This window comes from Passer domesticus, chromosome 17 (genome assembly GCF_036417665.1).
Source record: "Passer domesticus isolate bPasDom1 chromosome 17, bPasDom1.hap1, whole genome shotgun sequence".
NCBI lineage: Eukaryota > Metazoa > Chordata > Aves > Passeriformes > Passeridae > Passer > Passer domesticus.
In genome coordinates this window covers 3,539,287-3,551,653 of record NC_087490.1, presented here as the reverse complement: position 1 = coordinate 3,551,653, position 12,367 = coordinate 3,539,287, and the positions used below count along the sequence as shown (strand labels likewise).

The 12,367-nt window shown below is 42.8% G+C and overlaps 1 protein-coding gene and 1 long non-coding RNA gene across 9 annotated transcripts in view; both read right to left on the bottom strand.

Moving 5' to 3' along the window:
* MSI1 (musashi RNA binding protein 1) overlaps nt 1–12,367 on the bottom strand; it is a 74,029-nt gene that overhangs the window by 48,073 nt on the left and 13,589 nt on the right. The window lies entirely within an intron of this gene.
* On the bottom strand, nt 3,844–12,359 carry LOC135282506 (uncharacterized). Its single transcript, XR_010348635.1, has 4 exons — nt 9,042–12,359; nt 8,372–8,833; nt 6,961–7,302; nt 3,844–6,128 (listed from the first exon to the last, which is right to left on the bottom strand). It is a non-coding gene; the product is annotated as an uncharacterized LOC135282506 (long non-coding RNA).

The following is a 12,367-nucleotide window of genomic DNA, read 5'->3' as shown; positions in this document are numbered from 1 at the left end:
CCAGGACCTGAAGTGAGGATAGGATGTGTAGCCTTATCTCCATCATCACTCCACCTGAATTGCACCTCACACCCAGAGCTGCTTCTCTACCCAGCCCTCTCCTTTGGGGGTTCAGGCACATCCGTGTAGACAGGTTAAAGAGACTCCCATAAACCATTTTTCACAAAAGCTGAATTTCAGCAGTGCTGGGGTTTCTTCTGCCTCATTCTGGAGGTATCAAGGGGGTGTCACGCCTCAGTTTCACTGTTTTCCCCACCTTCCCACAGCATCACATGTAATGCCTCAATGGCTAATAATGTTCATGGGTTCATTTAACAATGTAATTGCCTCTAAATAATAATAATTACCATTACTTAAAAAGAGGATTCTACCCTACCCCTTAACACCAAGTTATTTGCTGCCATATAATCAGCAAACTTGCTTTTGGGAAGCGTCTCAATTTCCATGGTGACAACATCGTTGTTGTCCCAGTCCCCCCTGGCTCTTCCACTGCCCCAGACATGTGCTAAGTGCCAATCTGCAGGTGAATGAATGGGAGCCTTCCCTCCACAACTTCAGAGAGAAAACTCACTCCACAGACATCACCTACCCCTTCAAACTTATTCTGGTGTTCCTTGAACATTTTTATAAGGAAGGAGAATTCCACCTTCACTTCTGCTCAAAGGATTGCTTTCATTAAGGCCTCTGTAGATTTGTAATGGCAAGTATTTGACCTGCTTCAAAAATATGCATGAGACTCACATGCATTCAGTAAGGGCAGACAAGCAAAATCCTCAGCTCATGTTCTCCTGTGGTCTCAGGGTGCTGATGGCAATATACATCCTAATTACAATATATAACATATTGAGAATGAGACCTTGTCAGCTCTGGTGAGGCTTTCTTCGAGTCAAAGAATCTGGAAGTGATTGTGATTATTTCTCAGTAGATCAGAAAAAAGCCTAACCACATGCAAATATTTTTAAGTAATTACCCTTTTCCCTGGCCTCAGTGAGAGGCTTTCAAGACAGACCACAGGTAACATTTGAACTGTACAAGAAAACTTAGACAAGTCCATAACTAGGGTTGTGCAGAACAGCAAACTGGGCTGCTACTATGCAGGAAAAAAAATAAAATCCTCAGGTATGCAGACTGCCAAGACAGTCCATTATAGCATTCATTAAGCTCCAAAACAGAGATTGCTCTTCTTTACACGCAATGCATGGTGTAGTGTGCATGGACAAAACAAGAAGGAAAAGCAGCATTCATTCCCAACAGAATTCCAAGCATTTACTTCAGACTTCCAGAAATATTGCAAAGCAGTGCAAAACACAATGCAAGTGGTCCCTTGTGTGGAAGAAAAGTGTACTCCCTCTTAACACAATCACTGCAAGGTAGAGCAGGTCTGGCAGAGCTGGTGCTGCTCTTTCACTCCTGCACCTGCTGTGAAGACACCATCCCAATAAGTAGCAGCACTCCATGGCTCCCTGCTCTGCCTCTCTCAACAAGATCCTTCTGTGCTGCCTATGGATTCATCTCAAGATAACATTCTTTGATAGAAGGACAACCTGCTGATGGACACATGCAATTAGTATCCTGCTGACAGGAGCCCTTTCAGCCTGTCTGTCGCCCCTTTTACTCAGGTAAAGCTGGCACAGTGATCCAGCCACTCATCCTTTGTTACAGCTCTATAAAGCAAAGGAAATAATTCAAAAAGTCTTAAAGGGAATCTCAGGGTGGAAAGAGAAAACCTGACAGGTGTTCCATAACTGAGGGAGAGGCACCATATCACTGTTGACACAGCTCCCACTACTGAATCAATAGGTGCTTGAGCTTTTTATGATCCTCCTTAGCACAGGTAATACCCCAACAAGGCAAAGAGCTACCTCCTGCAACCACATAAACAAGCAAATCTCAGAGGGGAGAAGGAGTGGGATGGACAGAGAGCATTTCTCTCACAAAATACTGTGTTCATCCCAGCTGAAAGGGGAATACTTCCTCTAATAGCCTTTCTTTCAGTTTTGTGACAATGTGACCCTGATGCAGACAGTGCACAGGTGATGGAGAGAGTGCACACAAGACACCTGGGATGGTGGGACAGCCCACCAACCTGCTGGCCTCCTGCAAGTTACAGAGTACACACCATACCCAGCAACCAGATCTCCCAGCAGTCTAATTACACAGCCTTGCCACAGGGGTCAACCCCCAGGAAAGGAAATTCCTTCGGGCATATCACATCAGATCTTCTTGAGATCCTTCCCACTTACTTAAGTCTCAGTCCCACTGGCACACATGTGCCACAGCCTTGCATAGTTGTTTTCTGAACAAAACTGGAAGCAAAATTATTCCAACTCATTTTGGTATGGAGCAAGAAAAACAACTTCACGTGGCTACAGGACAAACTGAAATGTTTACTATAACACCCTCTTCCACCCACAGCCCCACATCCTGCTGAAAATCAGAGAAACCCATGCCCTGGGTACAGCCTGTTCTTGGCCACAGCCCATGTGGGTGCCAGAGACAAAGCACAGGGCAGATCCAGCCCTGTTTACTTCACCACTTGAGACCCTGACCTTGATCATTCACTTGGCAGAGAATGTATGTGGTGTTCAGAGGTTGCTCTTTGCAGTGTTCAGGCTTTTCTCCGCTCACAAATATGTTACACAAAACACAGCCTGAAGTTACCACAGATTTTCATAGTTGTGAAAACCAAACATCCTCTCTATGAAAATCCACCAGTTTCCCTTTAGCCTACCACAGCCCGCTCAGACATTCCTACAAACCCAAGGAAAGTGGCTTTTAACCTGTTCTTATCTCCAGACCCTTACAGGATTTTCACTAGAAACCTGGACCTATACACAGTGACTTCCAGCTTGCTGCAAATACACCACATTTCTGTTGTCAAACACGTAGCAAGAATCCTTACAAGATGGAAAAGCAGATATTAAGCTGGGTCAGCCAGGACAACAGGAAAAGATTACAATTCATCGTCTTTACCTAGGGAAGGAACGCCCCTTCGTTCCAGTAAAAAAAGCTGAGAGTTGCAGAGGGTTTAGGCACACTGACTTATGTAGCCCATCCCTCATTTTGCAAATGTTCCTTAGTTCCAGTAAAAAAAGCTGAGAGTTGCAGAGTTTAAGCACACTGACTTATGTAGCCCATCCCTCATTTTGCAGTGATCAGCCAGGCTGTGCAGTGCAAGGGAGGAATCTCTTCCAGAGATGGTTTGCTCTCTATCTTAGAACAGGGGACCAAAGAGCAGACATGTGAGTGCTATCCATAAACACTGAAATGAAAAAGCCATTCATACAAAGTCATCAGTACCCTCCTATGCCCTGCTAAGGTCTATGACCAGGCATGGAAGTGCCTTCCTAATGGCTCTGCAAATTCCCTTTCAGAAAGGCTCTGACAGCTGATCTCTGTTCCAGCACTTAGCACCTGATGAGCAGCAACCCGGAAGGGGATGCTTACAGGCCGCCGTGATGTGTGATATGTGATGTGCATCTCAATACTGGGGCCCTGCCAGAGGCAAAGTCCTGCCCAGATCTGGGGGAGCTGGATTTCATCACTCCGAAACTGTGTCAGTGCAGCAGGTCAGCCCTCTTGTGCATTGTCACTCTGTCCAGCTGTTTACAGACAGTTGGCTTGAACTCCAGGAGCAGAAAAGCCACTGTCTCATTTCCTCTGTCATCTGTATTATCTTAGCTCTAAAAGCCATGTGAACCCACAGAGACAAATCCACCCAGCTCTGCAATTCCAGAAGTGTTTGCATCCTTCTGTCATACTAAAACTGCCACACTAATGGTGCCTAGCAGCAATTCCCCATCCTGCCTCTTGGCCAATGTGAAAATAACTCTGTCATGCTAGAGGAGTTTGTCAGCTTGTCTCACACCCAGTTCTGGGGATACTGGGTATGGAAAAGGCATCTCTCAACAGCCCATCATAAAAACAACCACAGGGCTGAGTACCGAAACTGGCCATGGGATGTCTGCCCACAGCTCCAAGGAGCTAATTTGAACCAGGCCGAGCGGTATGGACTCAATAATTAAGAAAGAATGTACATGAAGTCAGTATATTAAGGGGTGAGAATGCATTTCAGGTCTAGAGAATTAAACCATTGTAATCAGAGAAGAAAAAAATATGAAGTCAAATCCTTGCATAGACCTTGACTATTCCCTAGGCAGGACAAACCTGATGACTAGTTGTTGTTTACAACGATAAGGTCAGAGGAAAGGCCATTTCCTCTCAACAATTGTCAGAAAGGATTAAAACCTGCATTCAGGCTCGCTTTGAACTAGCAGGTACTCCATTCCCCGATGGTATCAGGATGCATTCAGCGAGCTCTCCGGCGGCCTCCGGGGCATGTCTCCATAATGCCCCCATTGTGGAAGTATGCACAGCACCCCTTCCTGCGCTCACTCCATCTTTATGAAGCTTCACCCTTGTGGTCTGATACCCAGGGCAGGAAGCAATCCTGCAATCATTGTTTAATTAGTCATTTCCCAAGTCTGCCTCAGTTGAGAGTTGCTGCTGCTTGTCAGCTTCTGGAGAGGGAGGCGGGGAGACAGAAACATCACTACCAGATTGTGAAAGAAGGGTTGCTGGTAGAGTTTGAGGCACATTATACCTCAGCTCGACAGGCCACATTCTCCATTTCCACTATTTTTTTTTCCAAGTCGAAGGATTTGAGCAGATGAAGGGGCCATTGCACCTTCTGCAAGTCAAGACAAAAACTGATTTATAACAAAATTGGCTTTAATTTTGTTCATTTGTTGTTATGGGCTGGGCTTTGGTTGGCTTGGGTTTTGTTTTGGTTTATTTTTTCCTTGAGAAATATGTCTTTGATAGAAAGCACATACTGCAAGAGAGGTCTGTTCCAGGAACTCCAGTTGCATACTTTCCTTTGTGGAAGTCAGTACTGACCTGAGAGGTTGGATACACGCAGCCTCTGCTTTTCCAAGTGAGATCACTGGAAGAGGAATTTCTCAACACTGCAGTCACCAATTTGAAAAGAATGAGAGTTACATAGTGTTAAAATATTTGTCTAAATAATGAGTGTTTGTGTGTGGAAGAACGGTAAAGGAAAAAATATGTTTGTTGACGTTCAACTGTTTTGAAACAACTTTATGATTTCTCTCAATTAATGTGGTATTTAAATAATGTCAAAAAGGCCTATTTTGGTATTTTTGATGTATTGCAAATAGTTGAGAAAAGCTTTCCAAAACACCAACAAAAAAACCCAATTATATAAAAAGCTAGATGAAGTTATATAAAATAAGGACTTTTTTCAGTTTAAAGACCCTGAAACCGGAGGAACTGCTGTGATTAAAATAAGACGACATTTTCAGAGTTTAATTTTGTAAGAAGGCTTGATCTAAAATGTGATACACTCTGGAATGGTTTTGAAATCTCAAAATTTCCCAGTAAAATGAGAACTTCTCTCTTTCTCTAGTCCCAGTTTCCTTTACTGCAATAAGTGGAAAAGTTGTGTATGCAAAAAACTTTTCTTATGACAGTAGGACAACCCTACTTTTGATAAGTGTGTTGTGAAGCAGGAAAAAGAAAATCAGAAGAAGAAAAACCCCAGATCAGTAATCCCACTGAAAAATTTACATAAATTTCAAGAAACTGGAATTCTCAGAAGACACTGGAAACTGACTCCAATGGGAAGTAGAACTGGTGAGGGAATTATGAATTTTTCTTGTTATCATATGAAAAGTTCCCACTCTCTCCACAGATCTAGCATGTAACTTCTTATAACCTTGTTCAAATCACATCCTGTAATATGCTGGATCAGTCTCTGTACAGGGCTAATGCACACAGCTTCCAGTAGCTCAGAGTGCAGGCAGAAAAAAAAAACCCCAAACTTATTTGCTACAAAGAAATGGTGCAAGTATGTCCTCAGAATGGGTTTCCTCACCCCCCCTTCTTTTTCCAGCTAAGGCTATACTAACCTTGGCAACAAAACTGAGAAGATATGGGGATGAGACAATTTCACATGAGCATCCTCTCTCCTTAGCCACTCAAGGAGACAAGTGGCATCTTCTCCATGCTCCTTTGCTCTGATTCCATGAGTTTCCCTTTCTGCAGTGATGTTTCTGGGACCACACTATGCTCCTCTGTAATGTGATCTCCCTCTTAAGCTGGGGTTTCTTGCAAAGTGCCAAAGCACAATAAGAAAAATTAGTGTTAAGAGTGACATGGACGAGAGAAGGGTGCACAAGAGAGTGTGAGAGAGCCCAGGAACACCTGTGAGGTTGTGGGCTCCACCCCCTCACCTGGGGGAACAAAGGCTCAGCACCCAGCATTGCCATAGCACCAGCAGCCATCAATAAATTGCTCTTCTAAGAAAAGAACAGATGTGGCAAAGATTGTTCCAGGGTCTCCAGCAGACCACAGCCAAAGCAGAAGAGGGCTGGGCTGGGATGGCAAGGGAAGTCACAACTGGGTTCAATCTAGGGGGAATTATTCGTACACTCAATTCATCAATTTATGGGCAGGCAATTCCACAGGCAACATTGAGTTGACTTGATTAAACAGAGCCATAATGACAGTGAGTGTAGGGAACCATCCAGCCAAGTATGCAAACTAGCCTTCTCAGCCTAGAATAAAAGCTTTCCAACCAATAATTTCATGCTTTTATCTATACGATCATTAATACAGATACCAAACAATGCCAGCTCAACGTGGTGTCAAAGGCTCTGACAACCTCTAATTGATAATAAATAATTCAATTTCTGTCCCAGTCCAAAACTGCTGAATCTTGGGACATGTTCCAAATAAATGATTAAAAAGAACTTTGAATGTAATTATATCTAACACAATTGGGGATATTGCCCAGATGAAATTTACAGCAACTATTCAGAGCTACAAAATTTCAATGACACTGACAACTCCTCATGCCCACTAGAAAATGAAATGTTCTTTACCCAGGCAATGGCACAGAGTGCATTTTTTATCAACAGCTTTATGCCAGCAACTCACCAGGCCAACAGTGCTTCCCACAGCAGTGCAGTCTTTCCCAAAAACACCAGAGAAAATTTGGGGATAGGGTTTTGACACAGGCAAATCTTCATTATTCTGTACAAGCAGAACTGGATCTTCTTTCTGACACAACCTCTCCCCAGACTGCTTACATTACAATTAGCAGAAGTTTCTTAAGAAATTAACACTCTTAGCTCTTGGAAGGGAACTAGGGCGAGGTGTTTCAGCAAGGAAAGTGACCATCAGCACAGTCCTGAAGGGATGAGTGCAGCATCTCAGAGGCACACCGATTGTTCTCAGTGATTCCCAAACTCCAAAGCCAGAAGGATCTCTGAACACTTACTGAAAACACAGAAACATATTTACAGAAACATCCTTATATAACATTTGACTCCTAAATTTTTCTTACATGTATAAATCCCTGCTGAAATTTTACTTTCTGAATCTGTAAACAAGGGATAATATTCACTTTGAATTATTTGGATGCAAATTTTTTAATGCCAATTTTTAATTTTCTTGGAAGGATGTATGTAACTGACCTGAAGTAGTGACTCCTAAGAACTTTGTAGGTTCATCATAGATTATAAGTTATATAAAGTAAATTATATAAAAGTGCAATATATATATATATATGCACACACACATACAGGTAAGATACAAAAAGGAGTGACTAACAGAATATTTAAGTATCAGAAAAAACAAGGATACTTTCCTTATGCAATCTCAGTTGTAAACACAAACTAGACAAAGATCTCAAGTGTCTTCAGAGCCTGGGGGAGGTGGTTGTTATTTTCTAAGATAATGGAACAGTGGAACCCAAGAACAAAATACTGTAATGTCAGAAATCACTCTGGAAATTGCTGAGAGAACCGGATTGAGCTCTGTGACCCTGTAACATTTTCACTGCAAGGTCACAGGTACAGAATGTTTGTTCACAAAGTAACTTTTAATACTTTGTGGTTAAGCCATATATCTATAGGAAAAATGTTCCTAGCACTTTGTTATGCAAAGTTCATTACAAGGGAGTTTGCAGCAGTTCATTCAGAAATTCCACATGGTCAAGTCCTTTTTGAAAACCCAGAAACCAGTGGCAATAACAGAGGATTCAAATTAATATTCTGATTTCTCATTGCACACCTGCAGGTTGGAAAGGGCATGGGATAATACAACAGCTGTGTGCTTCCCCTCTAGCAAACCAGGCAACACATCCCTGCTGGCAGCTTTTCTGCAGAACAGAAGGGACAGCACAGGAAGACTCGATCTAACATCTCTAATGTTAACAGAATTTCTCTACTAAAAAGCCCATAAAAACAAAACAAGAAGGAAAAGCATTTCAGAGCTCCAAAAGGGGCCAGAAATGGGCTAAGAGAGAAGCAGAAATACAGATGATGTATTAAAAAGATGTCATCACCTCTTTAATGTGTTTTGTCTTGTCAGCTGTTACCATCCTTAGCTGCTCCATTTGCACTGGTACAGAAGATGGGGAAAGGCTGAGCTTGGAGCAGCAGCTGTACTCTGAGGGCTGGGTCACTGGATTCAGCCTTCTCAAGCAGACACGGGGCGAGTGCTGCTGAGGTGAACTCAGTTTAATAGGTTGCTACTTACAGGCTTAAACTGATTTACAGGTGTTTGCTCTGAAATATGACCATCCATGTCACCACTGCTAATCCTCTCCCCTTCTGAAATACTCCCACTTCAACAGGTAGCTATTTTGGGGGAAGAAAACCCACATACATACCAAAAAGCAGCAGAGCTCTCTAAATCTCCTCCCCCAGGCAGGGCAGCCTGACTACCACACATGAGACAAGTTGTCTTTGGTGTACAGCACAACACCAAACCCTTGGCTGTCTCTTTCATGGTGGGTGTCAGCCACCTCCAAGTGACAATAATAACAGGGATGTCACAGGGAGAGCACACACAGACCTTGCATCCTCCTCCCTGGCAGCCTGGTGGAAAACCTCCTGTTGGCAATGCAAAGCCTGGGAAGCATAGCTGGCTGCTCCCACTGTGTCCAGGGGAACAGTGTTTTCATCTTTCTCTGCTGAACACTTCCCTTTTGCCTGCTCTGTCAAGCTTCTGACCTCTTTTCTGCAACTGAGTTTCCATCCAGCCTGCAGCCCAGTTTTGGATCCTCACACACTGCTGGAGACATATTCTGAGAGATTCAATGGCCAAGGCACTGTGATGCTCTGGACCTGGTGGATCAGTTCCTATTCCCTGCACACACTGCTCCAGCACTGGGTAATAATTTGCAGACATTCAGGAGGACAGGGTTCACAGTCTAAGTATACCAAACAAAAAATTATCTTGGGAGTGAATGTAAATTTACATAAGTAGATAACCTTTTTTTCCTTAAGTAATATATCATATAGGTACTGACTGTGTTGCATACATCTGTCTCTAGCTAAGCTTAGAGACTGCTGGGTACAGTTTCTAGGAATCCACCACTCACAGCAAAATGCAGCTTCTAGGAGTTCAAGACCATGCCAAGTCTCACATACTGAGCATAAGATCTGGTATCCTTGCTGCTGTTCAGAGCTCCATATCCACAGAACCTGCATTTTAGCTATTTCGAAGCATAGCAACCCTCCCTCTGTCACTTTGGGATTTTTATACGGCAGATATTTTTGTATTGCAGGGCATGCTGTGGGAGAGGTGCCCACAGGTGAACCACAACCAAAACTGCTGCTGGAAGGAAAAGCCCAGTGTTGGGGACCCCCTTGTTCATCATGTGGTCAAGTGGGAGATACACAAACCTATCTCAGAGCCCAAACAATGCCAGTCAGGATCTCAGTCAACTCAGTGTATTCCACAACTTAAAGAATCAGATGCATAGGCACAGGAGCCCAACTTTTTGCCCTAAAACATTGTCCAGAAAGCCGCTCCAGATTTCGTGGACTTTCTCAGCAGAAACCAAGCAGGAAGCCAAAATATACAAGTTAGATACAGAGACAAAGCTGGATGAAAGTCCACAGTGAATGTGAGCTTCATATCCAAACCAGCAGGGAAAATGGGTCTCTGTGCTGCTGTAAAACAGTCACATTGGAGCTCCCAGCACAGCATGACCAATTCTGCCTGGGATTCCCCACTTCTTTCCAGCACTACAGAACAAATACCTCCAGCAAAAGCTGATGGTGACTGTAAGTGGTGAGGGGGTAGGGATCCCATTCCCTGCAACAGGGACTCCTCACATGCTTCACCTCCATCTCCCTATTCTTGATCCTAAAAGTACCACAATATTTTGAGGTATCTAAGTGTGTGCCAAGAGACTGACATTGCCCTTCAGTTTCTGTGGATGCCACAGCTCTCCAAAAGTTTTCTTTAGGGTAGACAATTGCATATGTGCATTTCTACCCTTTCAGTTTTCCCAATGGCTTCCTCTTTCAATTCCAATACAGCTTTTCCCAATACATCCTGCTTCTGTTGTTCCTCTGCAATGTAAGCAGTTCTCTGTCTATTCTTGCTTTTTTTCCCCCCTAGCTCTGCACAGCAGCTACTTGCTAGTTACTCAGAATCCAAATAATTTAGGTCAAAAAGCTCAGTGAATCTGATGTGGTTTGTTTCACATAAAAAGAGTGAAATTGAAAACCACCTTATTCTTCTCAACTGAAATGCTGCATCCCTATTAATTCAGGTGTATAAATAACACTCTCTAATGCTGCATCAAGGGCTCTGCTGTGTGATTAAACCTGCCTCCCTGACCTGTAATTAGAAACTTTGGTTTTGAAAGGCAGTTTGCAGAAAGAAAAGGAGAAAGAAAAAGAGAAAGGAACCAGCTCTCAGACCCAACAATTTTGTTCTTAATAAATTATTCAGAGTTTTTGAAAGTTGAGCTGGATTTCCATCTGCTAGCATTAAAGACCCAAAGGGAAGAAGAACTGAAGGATTCTCACAGCAGAACACAACAGCACAGAGCACAGGGCTGGAAATCAAAACCCAGTGGAGAAGTTCACTGTGTCCTCTGCCTGTCCCTGCTGCCTGTGCACACCTGGACTTCAGCAGGTCTCAGAGTAATGCAGAGTGACCCTCCAGAGTCCCTCTGAGCTAGTCATGTACAGTTTGGGACATAACATTAGAAGAAAACCCCCAAATGTCATTAATGTTTTACAAATGTCAGTGCAATCAGGCAACAAACAAGTAAAATAGTGAAGGTGATGAGTGCAGAAACAACACAGACACCAGATTGCACGGTCGTACACCAGTAATATACAGCCTTTTCAAGACAAGTAATTTAAAGATAAATTATAAATGATTGAACTGATTTTTTGCTCCAGGGGCAGTCAGACAGTACAGACCATTCTACTATTAGAGATGCTAATTACTGTTAGCTGCAACTTCAAGGTACATCTACTGTTATAAGGTGAACTTCTCACTTGGAAGTGGGGAGACAGTAAATAATTTTTTGTCCTGGAGTCACAGTAAAAGAATTACTATTCCTTCAGCCAAATGTTGACTCATTTTAACATTAAAAAAAAACCCAACAGACCAACAAGCCAAAAACAAAACCAAAAAACCCACCAAACACCACCCACAAAAGCAAACATTTCAATTTTTGCAAAGGATGTCAGTAAACTTTCCTCCTTCCACAAACTGGGGATAGAACAGGCTTTTGAGCCCCGGGTAACACAGGTGATGAACTGTCCCTGGGATGAGAGGTCTTTGGCAGCTGTCTCCAGAGCTCTGCTTGACTTCAGATCAGAGCCACTTTGTGATGAATTCCTCCTCTGGTTACACCTATAATCTTTGTGTTGAGGGTGTGACTGCCATCAGTTTCAGTCTTTTATGTTTTCAGGCTCAAGTTTGCAAGGCCTCACACCAGGGGAATCAAGAGTTCGCTAATTTTCTGCATAACTGTTTTTTCCTAGGAACTTTACCAGGTTGATCCAAAGTTTCAGGGCAGCTTTATGAATTGAGAAATCAGGTTTAAGGAGACTTAAGTGAGAGAGGGAAAACCTGAGTTTCACAACTCAAGGACCCTTTGGTGAAAATACCTGACCTCACTGAATTCTCCAATATTTTATATTTCCTATTGTGTTTTTAAAATGCACAACTGTAACAAAAAGAATGGGCTAAATATACCAAAATAATAAATTGTCACTGGTGGAAATGTCTTCATTCCAGTTTGCCCAAGCTTGTAAATGTATAAGGTACAGAGCCATTGGGGACCACAGGCTTGGTATGAGGGTGTGGATCCATGAAACAAAAGAGTCCTTCAAATTCAATAACAACAAGTTTAAGTAATCTTTTGTGTTTGCAGTGTGGTAGAGTCCAAGTTTATCACAGAGCTGCCAGAACATAAATCTGATACAAACTACTTTGGATTAGATAGCACAGCAGAAAGAGCTTTACTAGGGTACTGTGACAAGTTTTATGAACTTTTTAAAGAAACAGGAGTTGGAAATACTCA